A 16,652-nucleotide genomic window follows, 5' to 3' on the forward strand; every position below is an offset into this window, starting at 1 on the left:
ACAAAACACAGTGAGGAAAAAAAAAAAATCTGCCTGCATAAAGCATGTATTCCAATGGGAAGAAATGGACAATCAAAAGCAATGAATAAATAAGATGTGGTAAGTTATATGGAGGCCACTGAGGAAACCAGATGCCATGGAAAGAGGCTGGGAAGGCTGGGGGCTGTGGTAATATTTTAAGTAGGGTGGTTAGGAAAGACCTTAAGGAGACGTGACATCTGAGTCAACATCTGAATGCAGCTGGGGCCTGGACCTAGTGGCGACCTACGTGAAGAGGGTGGTGCACGCAGCTGACTTATTTCTGAAGCCACTGCTGATTGAAGGCTGGCGGCTATGATTCTGTGGACGTGCTCCCATCTCCCTCATCTGGTTATCTTCTACTCCTCCCTCAGGGTTCAGCTTAACTATGATTTCCTTGAGGAAGAATTTATTTTGTTTTTCTTGTTCAGGTTAGAAACTCTTTCCTCCTGTGTCCCCACAGCATTTCTACTTCCCCTATCAAAATACTTATCACACTTCATGAAACAACTTGTTGAATGTGTTTTCTTTCCATGTCATGCTGAAAGGAGTGAAAAGACCTCCCGTCCTGCCCAGCAATAGGTTATAAAACCCAGCCCGGTGCAGAGCAGACAGCGTCGTGCTGGGAATCAGCCCACTTGGGTCCACATCCTGGCTTTATCACTCACCTACGATGTGCCTTTGGGCAAGTTACTGAACCTGTCTAGGGCCCACTTTTCTCATTCTTCAAATGACAGAATAGATCTAGCAAGTGCCTGGCAAGTAGCAGATGCTTGATAAATGGGTCACGTCCTCCAGGAAGACGAGATCCATAGGGAACACGTCTATGCTGGCACACCAGTGACAGTGCGTCCCAATGAGATGAAGCTGAATTTTCAACTCAAGTGAACCTGAGTCAGTGGGAATACTGAGTTCAATGTTCCAGAATTAAGTAAATGGGGATAATCTCTTTCAAAAGTTTGTTGAGGATAAAGAGGGAAAACATACACAGGGAGCCTGACATTGGTGGGGTACTCGGATGCTGCTACTGCCACCACCATGACCCACACTTCCAGCTATTACTATCCTTCACTGACACTGCCCTGCATGGCACTTTATAAACACCTCTTGTCATTTCACCTTTCCTTAGGCCCATGCTCTCCCCCAGAAGACGGTAAATTGTTGTGGGTGAGACTCTGCATTTATTTCTCAGAGATTCCCATGATGCCTTCACAGAGTCATTCCCAGAGTAGACATTCAATATGAATGGAATAAATGATAAATAGGGGGAAGAGAGAGGGAAGGGGGAACAGGGCAGAGAGAGAGATATCTTGTTAAGTCAAGGGTTATATGGAGAATAGAGACCCAGGAATGGTTCATGGAAATCAACGTAAATGACTCATGCAAATGAACCAGCTGAAATATATTTAGGGCTCCCTTAGGGGGGAAAAAAATTCCATTTACATCCCTAGGATAGATATTTATCTGTTCAAAGTCTCTTAAATACATTTCTGTCTGAAGAAAGAGATGGCCTGTCAAGATCCTTTCTTATTCTCTGTCTCTCCCTCTCCTTCTCTCCTTCTTTCTCTTTCTCCTCTTCCTTAAAATCAATTTATCAATAAATTTTGACAGAGATGAGACAACAATATTATCTGCAAGAGGTGCACATTTTCCCTCTTGTACAAATGAGTTATTCCTAGAGATAACACAATTACATTTCAAGATATTACGAAAAACAACTACTTATATCTGTATTAGATTTAAAAAATATATCACTGCAGATGAACCAAACTGCTATTTCATCCTAAACAGAGTAAATGTGAATCATGCAAAAAAAGGAATGTAGAGCTTCTGGTGAATATAGAATGCATTACTAAGATCTTATTGCTGCTGCTGCTGCTAAGTCACTTCAGTCGTGTCCAACTCTGTGCGACCCCATAGACGGCAGCCCACCAGGCTCCCCCATCATAAATTCATCATCTTCTAGTTTGGAAGGTCAGAAGTTTGGCACAGGTCTCATTGGGCTAAAGTCAGGATGTCAACCAGGTTGGGCTCCTTCCTGAGGGCTTTAGGAAAGAATCCATTTTCTTGCCCTTTCAGCTTTGAGAGGGCATCCACATTCTTTGGCTTATGGTCTCTTTCGTCTGTCTTCAGAGCCAGTGATGTAGCATCTTTGTAACCTTGCTTCTGCTACCACATCTCTTTCCCTAATCACAGCCTGGAAAGATTCTCCAAGTATAAGGAATTCAGGTAATTAGACTGGGCCCAAGTGGAAATCCCCCTACTTCAAAGTCTTAAAACTTAATCACATTTGCAAAGTCCCTTTGATCATATTTACAGGTTTGGGAGATTAAGGTACGGATGTCTTCTTGGGTGGGGGGTGGGGAGGAGAGGCAATATTCTGCCTAACACTAGAATTCTTTTTCATTTATAATTAGCAACTAAAAAACAATTTCTTAGAATAAGATTTTAGCCTGATAAATCAGCACTTTTCAAATTGGAGTGGATGGACATATAATCCTGAAAATCTACATTATTTTCCAGATATATTGTAGTTTCAGAAACCCATTTAGCTTTTCTCCAGCAGTTCAAGACCTATTGTCTAATCAGAGACTGGATTCCCATGGGAACCAGTTAACTCTATTTACCTCTACCATCAAAGACTCCATCAGATGGGCATGTCATGTTGTAAATACGTGTAAATCCTTTGAATTCAAGACAGTCCATGTTCAGAAGTACAGATAGTCATATACAAGATGTCTTACCATTTCAACTCAATAATCATTTTCTACTGTTGTGCATATGTATCACCACCACCAGGTAGAAAGAATGCATTAGACTCCATTTCCAGAATAACATGGGGAAAAGGCTCACACTAAGGGCGTGGAGAACTGGAGAAACTTACACCACCTGCTCTCCTATGATACAAAAGAAACAGCACACCTTTGTTCAACCAACACTAGAAACGGCAATTCGCCACGCTGCAAATGAGAGGCGCTATAAAAGGACAAGAAGGGATTTCCCTGCTAGCCCAGTGGTTAAGAATCTGCCTCCCAATGCAGGGGATCCAGGTCCGCTCCCTAAATGGAGAACTAAGACCCCACATGCCGCAGAGCAGCTAAGCCTGGGCACCTCAGCTAGAGAGCTGGCGCACCCCAGCCAAAGGCCCAGCCTGCCACACTGAAACCTGATGCAGCCGTATATAAGTAAACAAATATTTATGAAATAAAAAAGGACGAGAAGCCAGGGTGTGGTACTACAGACAAATGGGGAGAGGAGGTCACGGGGATGGTGGTTTCAACCAGGGGGTCCACTGGTGAACTTCTGAGGCTCTCTGAACAATATTCTATGTGTGACTTAGGAGCAAGGTCCTACCATTCACAGGATTCTCCGAGGTATGTGACTCCCCAAAGGTTCAAACCCACGCTTCTCACATGGAAGAAACAGTAACCTGAGAATTTTGAGAGAGATGACAACCAATCAGTAAAACTGAGAATTGGAACGAATGACTCGGAAGAAGAGAGGGAGGGCGGCAGTCTTATTTATATCTTCCTATGAGTAAACAGTCAGCAAACAACTGTTTCTAAAATGAACAGCAAAGGAAATGGAAATCTCACCGAGCTTTTGACATCACCAGCTGCATTTCTCTCCTCCTCCCACCACACTGCACAGCCCAACCCTGTCACCTGGTTCTCCTAGCAATGTGGCATCTGGCCTTTGCCTTCAGTTCTTGGCACTGCTTGGGACAGTGGTCTCAAATATGAAGGGACTGCATTTATAAGGCAGTAGAAGCTCAGATGTTCTAAAGACACAATTACAGATACATGGACACATGGCTCTTTGCAAAAGGGGCCATTACTGCACCAAAAAAGTAATATGAAGCTTATTCACAGCTCACCTAAGATCTCTTTCTGATCAATTTAACCCAAAATAGAGAGAGAAAAAGAACCACTCTGAGATGCACTTTTTATTTACAGCCCATTTTTAGCAGTACAGTTTATAACCACCACCACCCCCAAGAGAGAATGCAATACCAGCAAAATGCAGTGGGATGCTACCCTAGAAATAGAAAGGCTGTGGGACCCATCTTCTGGAAATATTTACTCACATTCACCTATGTTTCCTATGTTTAATGCCAAATTCTACAACTGAGTCAGTACACTCTGATCTCTCACTGTGTCTTTTTAATCACTTTCTCTCACATAAATAGTTTGGGTTTCCAAATCTCTGTCGTTTCATTATAAATACAGCTCATTCACATTTTGTTAAAACACTCCATGTTACTTCTTGGATTCCAATTACCCAACAGAAGGTGCATTGAATTTGCCTGGGAAACAAGGACAATGTCTGTTTGTAAAAATTTATGGCATTCCCTCCCTCCCCTCAGAGTGTTTTAGACATCTAAGAAAGTCAAACCCTGAGGGAAAATATAAACAAGCTGCTTGGAATAGACACACAATTACATATCTTATTTGTAAAAAATACAGCCACCATCTTGCCAGGCAGTGCAAAAAGAAAACATTTATCCCCATGTAACTCACACAAACATTTTTTCCTTCATCCTCACCAACGTCTAAATGGTGTAAATGATAAATACATCATTTGACGGAAATATACCACAGTTGCAAATGTCAAGATTCCAAGTGTAAACTGGTGACATTACATCCTACTGTTATTGATAAGTGAGGCAGTAAATATTAGCAGGATCAATAAGCTGCCCAGAAAATAATCACACAAAAAATTTCTAAGAATAGCAGAGCAAGAGAATATTTTTAAACAATCCTTTCCAGTGGTTGGAAAGTGCATTTAATTTTTAGAAAGCAAGAGACGTCATCATATATACATATATATGATATATGCATCTGTATATACATGCGCATATATATATATAAGTATATATAAATGTATATATATATACATTTCATATGGGATTTAGCACCTGTAAGCACCTCAAAGGTTAAATAAATTTGATTACATAGCGTGCCCAGCAGAAAGAATTCAGGATTTGGGATCAAATAGATTTGGGTCAGAATTCTGTATTTACTGCTCATTAGCTGTTCATTCCAGGATGAAATATGTTGCCTTTCTGAGCTATATTGCTTTCCTTGAGTATAAATAAGGGAAATGTTATAAGATTGTTGAGAAGGCTAGTTGTACCTGGCGTGTGGTGGGCACTGGAAAAACAAAATCTGTTAGCATTAATCATTTAATTGCTTAGTTCATTCACCAGACACTGAGTTCTCTCCTTCCCTACCCTTCAGGGGACCCCAGACATACCTTGGTCTTAGTGTACTAGGTATACATTTCAACTGACATATTTTTTTTTCTATTGCTCAATTTATACTTTGAATATTTGAAAGTTATTAAGAGAGTATGTCCTATCATTTTGCAATGTATATCTACGTTGAGTCATTATGCTATACACCTTAAACTTACACAGTGTTGTATGGCAGGTCTATCTCTATATAACTGGAAGAAAATAGAATAAACTAAAATTAAGTACAAAAATTTTTTTTACATTTTGAACCTTCCTTCTGCCCGTTGATAGATACTAAGCTCAGGCAAATCCAGGTACTTCCTGCATCTTTTCTCTGGGGTTCTGCCCTGACTTAGAAGGTATCATAAAGGAAAGGTAGGAGTTTCCCTTTAATGTAATGGATACTATTATCCAAATAAGATGGATACCATGACAGTGAGATAAAGATGTATCTCCAGAACCCCTGGGTTTTGCCCCACTTTAGCATTACGGGATTCACTGCAAAAGGCTGTGATAGCAAAAAACAGGGTAAAAGTTTTTGAGTTTCAAAAGGCTAGGCCTGAGGACATAGAGACAGGATGGGGTTAGAGCGAGACTTCCCACACCCTCCCCCAACCCTCCACCCAACTCACCCACCGACTGGTGAATAACATTTCCTCAGCATGTGGGGAGGAAGAAGAGTCAAAATAAACACAAGAGAACTTACATGCAACCAGGACTGCAAAAAGGGCCCATGGACAGGGAAAGACCAAATGACAGGGCTCCCACACACAACTGAGAGCTCCCGAAATGCGACAATTTGTGCTTCAGTGTCTCAGGGAGCCCAGGAGGAGCATTCAGACCCCACTGAAGAAATGCAAGCTGTAGCTAGGAAAGCCTCACTGAGTTAACAGAATGGGCTTATGTTTCTGAGTGATCCAAAAAGATGCAGGCCTTGGCACCCTAAACTTTCCCATTTCCCGGCACAGCCTAGGAACATACATGTCTGAATGCCCAAGAAAAAGGGCATCAAAACAGGGCATTTGCTAAACCTGAGAGGCCTTCAAAGATGGGAGGGAGAGTGATATCATAGCCACCTGTCTGGGCTGATAGCCAAAGGACATCGGGCATCAAGTGGAGGCCAGCAGGAAGAGGTGATGGCCAAGACCACACTCCCCAACCTAAGGGCTTTGGTTTACATGAGCCATATGAACTCATATGGGTTTAGACATAAGCCCAGAGAAGAGATGGGAGAAGTACACCGCTTTACCATGTATCCAACAAAAGGCAGAGTTCAAAATGTAAGTTAAATTGGTCAGTAGAAAAAAAACAAAACAAAAGCTGTCAGCTGAAATGTGTACCTAGTGCGCTAAGATGAAGGTGTGTCCAAGGTTCCATGGTTTCAAAGAAAAGAGGTCGGAGAAATTGGAATAGCACAGCTTGACTTTAGCACTCAGGATGGAAAGGAGCTCCCTGTGGGACCCGAAGGCTTTGGGCAGAGGGGAAATCTGAGCAGGCGCACAGTTAGGAAGGGTGACGTGGGGGGACAGCAAGTGATTGTGTGTGGCTGGTCTTAGGGGACAAGTTGGGGAGCGGTAGAAGGTCTGGCTGGGAAGGGAAACCTGGGTCCAACTGTGAAGATTATTATCCAGAAGTTCCGGTCCTTTAGAAGGAACATTCTGGCAGTAGTGCATTTCTGGCAGAAGTGATTGGATGGGAGGGTGAAAGGCCTAAAATTAGAGGCCGGCAAGTTCAAACTAGCTCAGATGGAAAATGAAAAGAGAAGCGACTACAGCATAAAGCACATAAGAATGAGGCTAAAGAAGACACCCTAACACCTGGGAGGAATAAACACGGAGGAACAAGCAGAAATAGATCTAAACGGCGCGTGGCAAACTAATAGGGATCCTGGTTGTGTATCGAATTTTGGTTTTGCTTCTCTTCTGGACTTTCACAATCAGTGGGACACAGTCACCTGGGCTGATTAATTAAGCGTGTGCGGTAGAGTTTGTTACACTAGCTCGCACTAGCCATGATCATGCAGAACATCAAAAGCAGGGGAAAAACACATGTGCCCATGGTCATATCAGGGATTCTTAGAGACCCTTTATTTTTAGAAAATATTTTAGAGAGAACAAAATTGTAGTGGAACAACTCTGCACAATTATAAATTAAAAGACTGTTTTAGAGCCCTCAAATTTGATCACTCGGCGGCTGTGTGACACTGGGCAAGTGACACAGTTTCTCTAAGCTTTAGTTTCCTCATCTGTCAAACAGGAAAGATAAGGGAGCCTCCTCTTTAGGGTTCTCATAAAAGTAAATCAGGATAATATGTCTGAACAGTGCCTGACATTTACTAAGTGCTACTGGCTGTTATTCTTCTCAGATTGAGACAATCCATATAAAACACTTAGAGTTAGGCCTGGCACAACACGTGCAATCATTATATGCTGGCCGTCACCATAATTATTAGCTGAAGTCACTCAGTACGTCCTCCTTCTTGTCCAGCTAGCAAGAGGCCGCGAGGGAAGAGCAGGGGAGTGGGCCCTTGCGGCTACAGCAGCTGTGCTGGGAAAACAGATTCAGTTGCAATTGAGCTGTCCTCCCAGATAAGGCAGGACTCGATAGAGCCCAGCTCTGATAAGGGAGGGGAGCTATCTCCCATGAAAGCCTTTTGGAAACTCAGAGTGAGAAGCATACATCTCCACACTCCTTCCTTGGTCCTGTTGGAAGGAGACACTCAGGAATAGGGAGAGGCTGGGAAAGCTTAACCTGCTATCCGAATGGCTCTCAACAGGTGGACACTGCACAGTCCTTACGAGAAGCACTGTCAGTCTCCACAGTCAGGCCTCGTCACCATAGCTGCTTTCCTCTTTCCTTCTTTCCTTTCCCGTGGAGCTGAGTGTTAGCCTTTCTAGGATGTGGTGATGACCCCCTTTATTATATCAAAGAATTTCCACAGGAAGTCACCATAACAATCCATACAAATGGCATATCTTTACAATTTTTTAAATTCTTCTTTATTGTTGGCTGTGCTGGGTCTTCGCTGCTGTGCACAGGCTTCCTCTGCGTGCGGATGGCCAGCTTCTCATTGTGGTGGCTTCTTTTGCTGTGGACCACAGGCTCTAGGTGTGCAGGTATCATTAGTTGCAACACACGGGCTCAGCAGCTGTGGCTCCTGGGCTCTAGAGTGTGGCCTTAGTGGTTGTGGCACATGGACTCAGTTGCCCTGCAGCATGTGGGACCTTCCTAGACCAGGGATCAAACCTGTGTCTCCGGCATTGGCAGGTGGATTCTTAACCACTGGCCCACAACTTGCATTTTTAATAGACTTTATTTTTAGAGCAATTTTAGGGTCTCAGCAAATAGATTGCAAAGTATAGAGATTTCCCATATACTCCCTGTCCTAACAAAGACAGGCACAGCTTCCTCCACTGTCGCCCATGACTGTTCCAATCCACAAACCTACACTAATACATCATTATCACTCAAAGCCCACCGTTTACAGTAGGGTTCATTCTTGGTGGTGGACATCCTATGGGTCTGAACAAATGTATAACAACACACATCCACCATTTTCGTGTCACAGAAAATAGTTTTACTGTGCCCTCAAATGCTTGGTGCTCAGGACCACACACCCCTCCCTCCTCTCTGATCCTTTTTATCTTGTCGATGATTTTGCCTTTCCCAGAACGTCATATAGTTGGAATCATACAGTATGTAGCCTTTTTAGTTTGGCTTCTTTCACTTAGGAATATGCATTTATGTTTCCTCCAAGTCTATTTTAGGACTTGACAGCTCTTTTTTTTTTAGCACTGAATAAATAATATTCCATAGCATCTAGGCATACTACAGATTATTTATCAGTTCACCTCCTGAAGGATATCTTGGTTGTTTCCAAGTTTTGGTAATTAGGAATAAAGCTTCTACAAACATTCTTGTTGAGACTTTTGCATGGACATGATTTTTCAGCTCATTTAGGTAGTTACCAAGGAGTGCCATTGCTGGACTATTTGGTAAGAGTACGCTTACTTTTGTAAGAAATTGTCAAACTGTCTTCCAAAGGGGCTAAACCACTTTGTATTCCCATCAGCAATGAATGAGTTCTTGTTGTTTCCATCCTCACCAGCATTTGATGTCAGTGTTCAAGATTTTGGCCATTCTAATAGGCATGTAGTGACATCTCATTGTTGTTTCGATTTTCAGTTCCCTGATGAATATGGTGTTGAGCATCCTTCCATATGCTTGTTTACCATTTGTATATCTTCTTTGCTGAGGTATCTATCTGGGTCTTTTTCCCACTGTTTAACCAGGTTTTTTTAATTTTCTTATTGTTGAGTTTTAGGGGTTCTTTGCATATGCTAAATAACAGTCTTTATCAGACATGCTTCTTGCAAATATTTTCTCTGCAGTCTGGTTTCTCTTCTCATCTCTTGATAAAACTTACATTTTTCACATCTATTGCAATTTTTCTTTCCAGCCAGCCTATTGCTATTCCTTTTTCTGTAAGCCATGAAAATAACACACGCAAAAAAAGAAATGACAGAAAGGGAGACCACAAGAAAAGAAACAACACGCACTGCAGACGCACTCAGCAAGCACAGAATAGCAACCACTGATCAAACACACACAGTCTAGTTTGCTGGGTCAGCAATATGTGTTCATGCTGTACTGTAATAAATTATTATATATATTTTACTGTAGGAAAATATGTCACAGACAAATATCATTCTGATGAGTCAATCACATAAAAACCACAATAAGAAGAATATTTTGGATGGGTGGGGAGTGAGTTTGCAGGACCCCACTTCCTTCTGAAGTACTGTCCTTCCAAGTTGAAACAAAGCCTGGCGGCAATAAAGCAAATAGTCGTCATGGAACCCTAAAGACCTCATGAAACCAGATAGGAATTTATCTTGATTTGGCTAAGGAAGCCAAGAAGGCCATAAATCCCTGAATCTGTCATAGAGGAAGAAGGATATGCTCGGTCTGATATCGTCTTTGTGCACTGTGCTCAAGCGCATGGAAATTTCCAAGAAAATATTCCCAGAGGCAGGTCTCAGGTTACCTAAGTGCATTGTGTGTGACACATGGAAATTGTACACGGAGGTATTTTAGGTGTTGCCCAAATCGTGCAGAAAGCTTGAAGGAGATACTAGTCTCTATGATGCAATGCCATATGTCAGACACATACATTCACAAATTTAATATAAAATGCTGGGCTCTGATACCCCTCTCATAGGCAAAACAGCTATGAAGACCTCTTATTGGAAATACCAACTTTTAGGAGAGTCTAGGTCTCAAGATGCCTCATGGGGGACAGGCCACTTCTTTGGCCCGTTCTGCCTGCAGTCAAGCACTAAGGAAGGGCTGTGCAATCCTGAAAGTTCAGGAAATGAGTCACAGGGCTTTCCTTTCTTTCGGGGATCTTATGCTCGCATTATCATAATGCCACAAAGGCCAATACAAATAAGTGCATAGACTCTCCATTCTCAGTTTCAAATATAGAAAGCTGTGTGAAATATGCTCCTGGAACTGGTCTTTCAACAGAGTTCCCCAACTCCAGGCTGGAAATTCACCCAGCAGAGAATTCTGATATAATACCCTTTCTTTGTCTCTTTCTTTCAATAGCTTATCAAGCAGAGGAACAGGAAATCAGAGTACAAAGTCATCTGGGACTGATCACACCAACTTTTAAGAAACTTGCATTTTAATCCTGTCCTCAAAAATTCATGGGATTTCTCTGTTGGTCCAGTGGTTAAGACTCTGAGCTTTCACTGTAAGGGTCGTGAGTTTTATCCCTGGTTGGGGAACTAAGATCCCACATGCCACATGGCCAAAAAAAAAAAAAATTCATGTTGGCCCTTATGGCAAATATCAACAGCCATAATAAAGACTAAATTCTCTATTTTTACTTTTTCTTCAACACATTATATTTGTAATACCATACTATAATAATATAATTTAAGACTTTAAGAAATACACTTAATATAAATTATATATGACAAAGTTCAGGGTCTAATCTTTTAATTTTTGAGAAAGAGAAATGAGATATAACAGAGAAGAAGTCACTTTCCCCAGCAAGTCTGTGATAGACACAGCTCTATTAACGATTTCATTTAAGGAGACTTCCCCAGGAATCCAGTGGTTACAACTCCACCTCCCAAGGCAAGCAGTGTGGGTTTGATTCCCCCACCAAGGGGTGCAGCCAAAAATTAAAAAAAAAAAATTCATTAAAGCTTCAAGACAAGGTATAATGGACTCCTTCTGCTTTCGCTCTTCTAAATCCACTCACCGTTCTCTTCGTTCCCGTTTTCCCTAGGGGAACACCCCAGACACTCTCCTTAAAAAAATTAAAAAAGACACATGTTTACTTTTGCAGTCCCTGCCATTCCAGTGGGACAAGTAAAACAAGTATAAAACAATCAGCACACAGCATTTACTCTGATCACAAAAACTGATTCAGAAATCAGCAATGCGCCAATCAGAGCAAGAGGCAGTATAAGATTTTTGCTGGTGATGCTGACACAAAGTCCTTTACTCTTCCCATAGAGTTGAAGTACAAGGATGTACGAACAGGAGACACAACTCTCTTGCCACTATAAAAGACCAATCTATGTAAGAATGAAACCAGCAACTAGAGCATAGAAAAAGAATATGTTTTCCCAATCTCTTTATCAAGGCATGCCTGAACTCTTGAGTTTTCAGATACCATGAGTCAATAAATTGCTTTTCTAACTTAGAATTCATCTTTGAACCTTGCATTCTTCCTCCCGAAACACCCTTCCTCCAAATAACCACACAGGTAAGGCTTCCTTCAGATCTTTACTTAAATGTCACCAAGACAATGAAATATTTCTTGTTGATCATATTTAAAACTGCAACCCTCCTCTTCAACATGTTCATTCTCCTTCCTTCCCCGCCCCTCACCACCCATGTAGCACTTAACAGCATCTAAAAAATTATAGATTTTATTTATTTACTTCACTGTGTGTTTTGCCACTAAAATGCTAGCTCAGCAAAGGCACAGATCATCACTGTGTTCAATACCAGGCTCTGGAAGAACCCCTGGTACAGAGAGGCATTAAAAAAAAATTGATTGAATTAATTCACCATATTTAACAGTTCAGTCAGTTCAGTTCAGTCACTCAGTCGTGTCTGATTCTTTGTGACTCCATGGACTACAGCACACCAGGCCTCTCTGTCCATCACCAACTCCTGCAGTTCACTCAAACTCATGTCCATCACGTCGGTGATGCCATCCAACCATCTCATCCTCTGTCAATCCCTTCTCCTCCTACCTTCAATCTTTCCCCAAGTCAGGGTCTTTTCCAATGAGTCAGTTCTTTGCCTCAGGTGGCCAAAGCATTTGAGTTTCAGCTTTAGCATCATTCCTTCCAATGAATATTAAGGGCTGATTTCTTTTAGGATTGACTGGTTTGATCACCCTGCAGTCCAAGGGACTCTCAAGAGTCTTCTCTAACACCACAGTTCAAAAGCATCAACTCTTCGGCGCTCAGCTTTCTTCACAGTCCAATTCTCACATCCATACATGACTAATGGAAAAACCAAAGCTTTGAATAGATGGACTTTGTTGGTAATGTCTCTGCTTTTTAATATACTGTCTAGGTTGGTCATAACTTTTCTTCCAAGGAGAAAATGTTTTTAATTTCATAGCTGCAGTCACCATCTGCATTGATTTTGGAGCCCCCCAAAAATAAAGTCTCTCACTGTGTCTTTTGTTTCCCCATCTTTTTGCCATGAAGTGATGGGACCGGATGCCATGATCTTCGTTTCCTGAATGTTGAGCTTTAAGCCAGCTTTGTTACTCTGCTCTTTCACTTTCATCAGGAGGCTCTTTTAGTTCCTCTTCACTTTCTGCCATAAGGGTGGTGTCATCTGCATATCTGAGGTTATTGATATTTCTCCCGGCCATCTTGATTCCAGCTTGTGCTTCCAGCCCAGCATTTCTCATGATGTACCTTGCATATAAGTTAAATAAGCAGAGTGACAATATACAGCCTTGATGTACTCCTCTTCCTATTTGGAACCAGTCTGTTGTTCCATGTCCAGTTCTAACTGTTGCTTCTTGACCTGCATACAGACTTCTCAGGAGACAGGTCAGGTGGTCTGGTATTCCCATCTCTTTCAGAATTTTCCACAGTTTGTTGTGATCCACACAGTCAAAGGCTTTGGCATAGTCAATAAAGCAGAAACAGATGTTTTTTTGGAATGCTCTTGCTTTTTTGGTGATCCAACGGATGATGGCAATTTGATCTCTGGTTCCTCTGCACTTTCTGAAACCAGCTTGAACATCAGGAAGTTCACAGTTCACGTATTGCTGAAGCTTGACTTGGAGAATTTTGAGCATTACTTTGCTAGTGTGTGAGATGAGTGCAATTGTGTGATAGTTTGAGTATTCTTTGGCATTGCCTTTCCTTGGGATTGGAATGAAAACTGACCTTTTCCAGTCCTGTGGCCATGACTGAGTTCCCCAGATTTGCTGGCAAACTGAGTGCAGCACTTTTACAGCATCATCTTTTAGGATTTGAAACAGCTCAATTCCAACACTTCCACTAGTTTTGTTTGTAAGGCCCACTTGATTTCATATTTCAGGATGTCTGGTTAGGTGAGTGATCACACCATCATGATTATCTGGGTCATAAAGATCTTCTTTGTATAGTTATTCTGTGTATTCTTGCCACTTCTTAATATCTTCTGCTTCTGAAAGGTCCATACCATTTCTGTCCTTTATTGGGCTCATCTTTGCATGAAGTGTTCCCTTGGTATCTCTAATTTTCTTGAAGAGTTCTCTAGTCTTTCCCATTCTATTGTTTTCCTCTATTTCTTTGCATTGATCACTGAGGAAGGCTTTCTTATCTCTCCTTGTTATTCTTTGGAACTCTGCATTCAAATGGGTATATCTTTGCTTTTATCCTTTGCCTTTAGCTTTTCTTCTTTTCTCAACTATTTGTAAGCCCTTGTCAGACAACTATTTTGCCTTTTTGCATTTTTTCTTGGGGATGGTCTTGATCATTGCCTCCTGTAAATGTCATGAACCTCCATCCATAGTTCTTCAGGCACTCTGTCTCTCAGATCTAATCCCTTGAATCTATTTCTCACTTCCACTGTATAATCATAAGGGATTTGATTTAGGTCATACCTGAATGGTCTAATGGTTTTCCCTAGTTTCTTCAATTTAAGTCTGAATTTGGCAATAAGGAGTTCATGATCCAAGCCACAGTCAGCTCCCGGTCTTTTTTTAATGAGTGTATAGAGTCTCTCCATCTTTGGCTGCAAAGAATATAATCAACCTGATTTTGGTACTGACCATCTGGTGATGTCCATGTGTAGAGTCTTCTCTTGTGTTGTTGAAAGAGGGTGTTTGCTATGACCAGTGCACTCTCTTGGCAAAACTCTGTTAGCCTTTGACCTGCTTCATTCTGTACTCCAAGGCCAAATTTGCCTGTTACTCCAGGTGTTTCTTGACTTCCTATTTTTGCATTCCAGTCCCCTATAATGAAGAGGACATTTTTGTGTGTGTTAGTTCTAGAAAGTCTTGTAGGTCTTCAGAGAACCATTCAACTTCAGCTTCTTCAGCATTACTGGTTGGGGCATAAACTTAGACTACCATGACATTGAATGGTTTGCCTTGGAAATGAACAGAGATCATTCTGTTTTTGTGATTGCATCCAAGAACTGCATTTTGGACTCTTTTGTTGACCATGATGGCTACTCCATTTCTTCTAAGGGATTCTTGCCCACAGAAGTAGATACAATGGTCATCTAAGTTAAATTCACCCATTCCAGTCCATTTTAGTTCTCTGATTCCTAAAATGTCAGTGTTCACTCTTGCCATCTCCTGTTTGACCACCTCTAATTTGCCTTGATTCATGGACCTAACATCCCCGGTTCCTATGCAGTATTGCTCTTTACAGCACTGGACTTTACTTCCATCACCCATCACACCCACAACGGGGTGTTGTTTTTGCTTTGGCTCCATCTCTTCATTCTTTCTGGAGTTATTCCTCCACTCTTCTTCAGCAGCATATTGGGCACCTACTGACCTGGGGAGTTCATCTTTCAGCATCCTATCTTTTTGCCTTTTCATACTATTCACAGGGTTCTCAAGGGAAGAATACTGAAGTGGTTTGCCATTCCCTTCTCCAGGGGACCACGTTTTGTCAGAACTCTCCATCATGACCCATCCATCTTGGGTGGCCCTACACAGCATGATCATAGTTTCGCTGAGTTAGACAAGGCTGTGGTCCATGTGATCAGATTGGTTGGTTTTCCGTGACTGTGGTTTTCATTCTGTCTGCCCTCTGATGGAGAAGGATAAGAGGCTTATGGGAGATATTAACATACTGCCCATGAATAGTTTTCATTTTAAGCATTTTTCTGGTGGCCCAAATGGGGATGGAAAAGGACCACCACGGCAAACCTGGAGGTGACAAAAGTCTCAGAACCTGACAACGATCTCATTGTTCTTCTTTCTGACCTGTAGAATCTGACCTCACCCCCACCCTCATTGAGCAGGTTACCTGAAATCCCAGTGATCTCAGCTTTTTCTTTTAGAGCACTGAAATCTGTCTTCTCCCTCTCCTGGCCCTTATCTTCCAGGAAAGCCCTCCCTTTATCAAGGAAACAATTAAGAAACACACGAGGTGCTATGATCAAAATTGAGGAATTTGCATCCCCAACACCCATGGAGATTGGAAAATACCTTTTCTGACTTTCAGAAAGATATCTCTTAGGAATTTTTCTCACAAGAGCAAGAAAGATAAATGAGTACATTTTCTGTTATTAAAACCTACACACACACACACACACACACACACACACACACACCCTACCTTTCTAATGGTTAAGATAAGAAAAAGACAGAATGCCATACTGAGTGAAGAAAGTCAGAGAAGAAGAAATATCTTATTACATCCCTTATATGTGAAATCTAAAAAGAGATGATATAGATGAACTTATAAAACAGAAAGAGAATGAACTATGGTTGCCAGGGGGAAGGAATAGTTAGGCAGTTTGGGATGGTCATGTACATGCTGTTATATTTTAAATGAATATAAGTAAGGACCTACTGTATAGCATATGGAACTCTTCTCATTGTTATGTGGCAGCCTGGATGGGAGAAGGGTTTGGGGGAGAATTGTTTTTCGTTCAGTCACTAAGTCATGTCAGACTCTTTGCAACCCTATGGACTACAGCACACCAGGCTTCCTTGTCCTTCACTATCTCCTGGAGTTTGCTCAGACTTATGTCCATTGAGTCAATGATGCCATCCAACCGTCTTATCCTCTGTTGCCCTCTTCACCTCTTGTCCTCAATCTTTCCCAGCCTCAGAGTCTTTTCCAATGAGTTGGCTCTTCGCATCAGGTGGCCAAAGTATTGGAACTTCAGCTTCAGT

General features: G+C 41.7%; 1 long non-coding RNA gene across 11 annotated transcripts in view; it reads right to left on the reverse strand.

The window, feature by feature from the left end:
• Positions 1-16,652, reverse strand: part of LOC121819090 (uncharacterized) — a 78,203-nt gene that overhangs the window by 22,247 nt on the left and 39,304 nt on the right. For 10 of the 11 annotated variants that reach the window (XR_009600206.1, XR_009600208.1, XR_009600214.1 and 7 more), the window contains one exon: positions 1-16,652. This exon is cut by the window's left edge; it is cut by the window's right edge. This is a non-coding gene — a long non-coding RNA (uncharacterized LOC121819090). The other variant, XR_009600209.1, reaches the window with a different exon arrangement.

The sequence above is a fragment of the Ovis aries genome, chromosome 3 (assembly GCF_016772045.2).
Source record: "Ovis aries strain OAR_USU_Benz2616 breed Rambouillet chromosome 3, ARS-UI_Ramb_v3.0, whole genome shotgun sequence".
NCBI classification, from domain to species: Eukaryota; Metazoa; Chordata; class Mammalia; order Artiodactyla; family Bovidae; genus Ovis; species Ovis aries.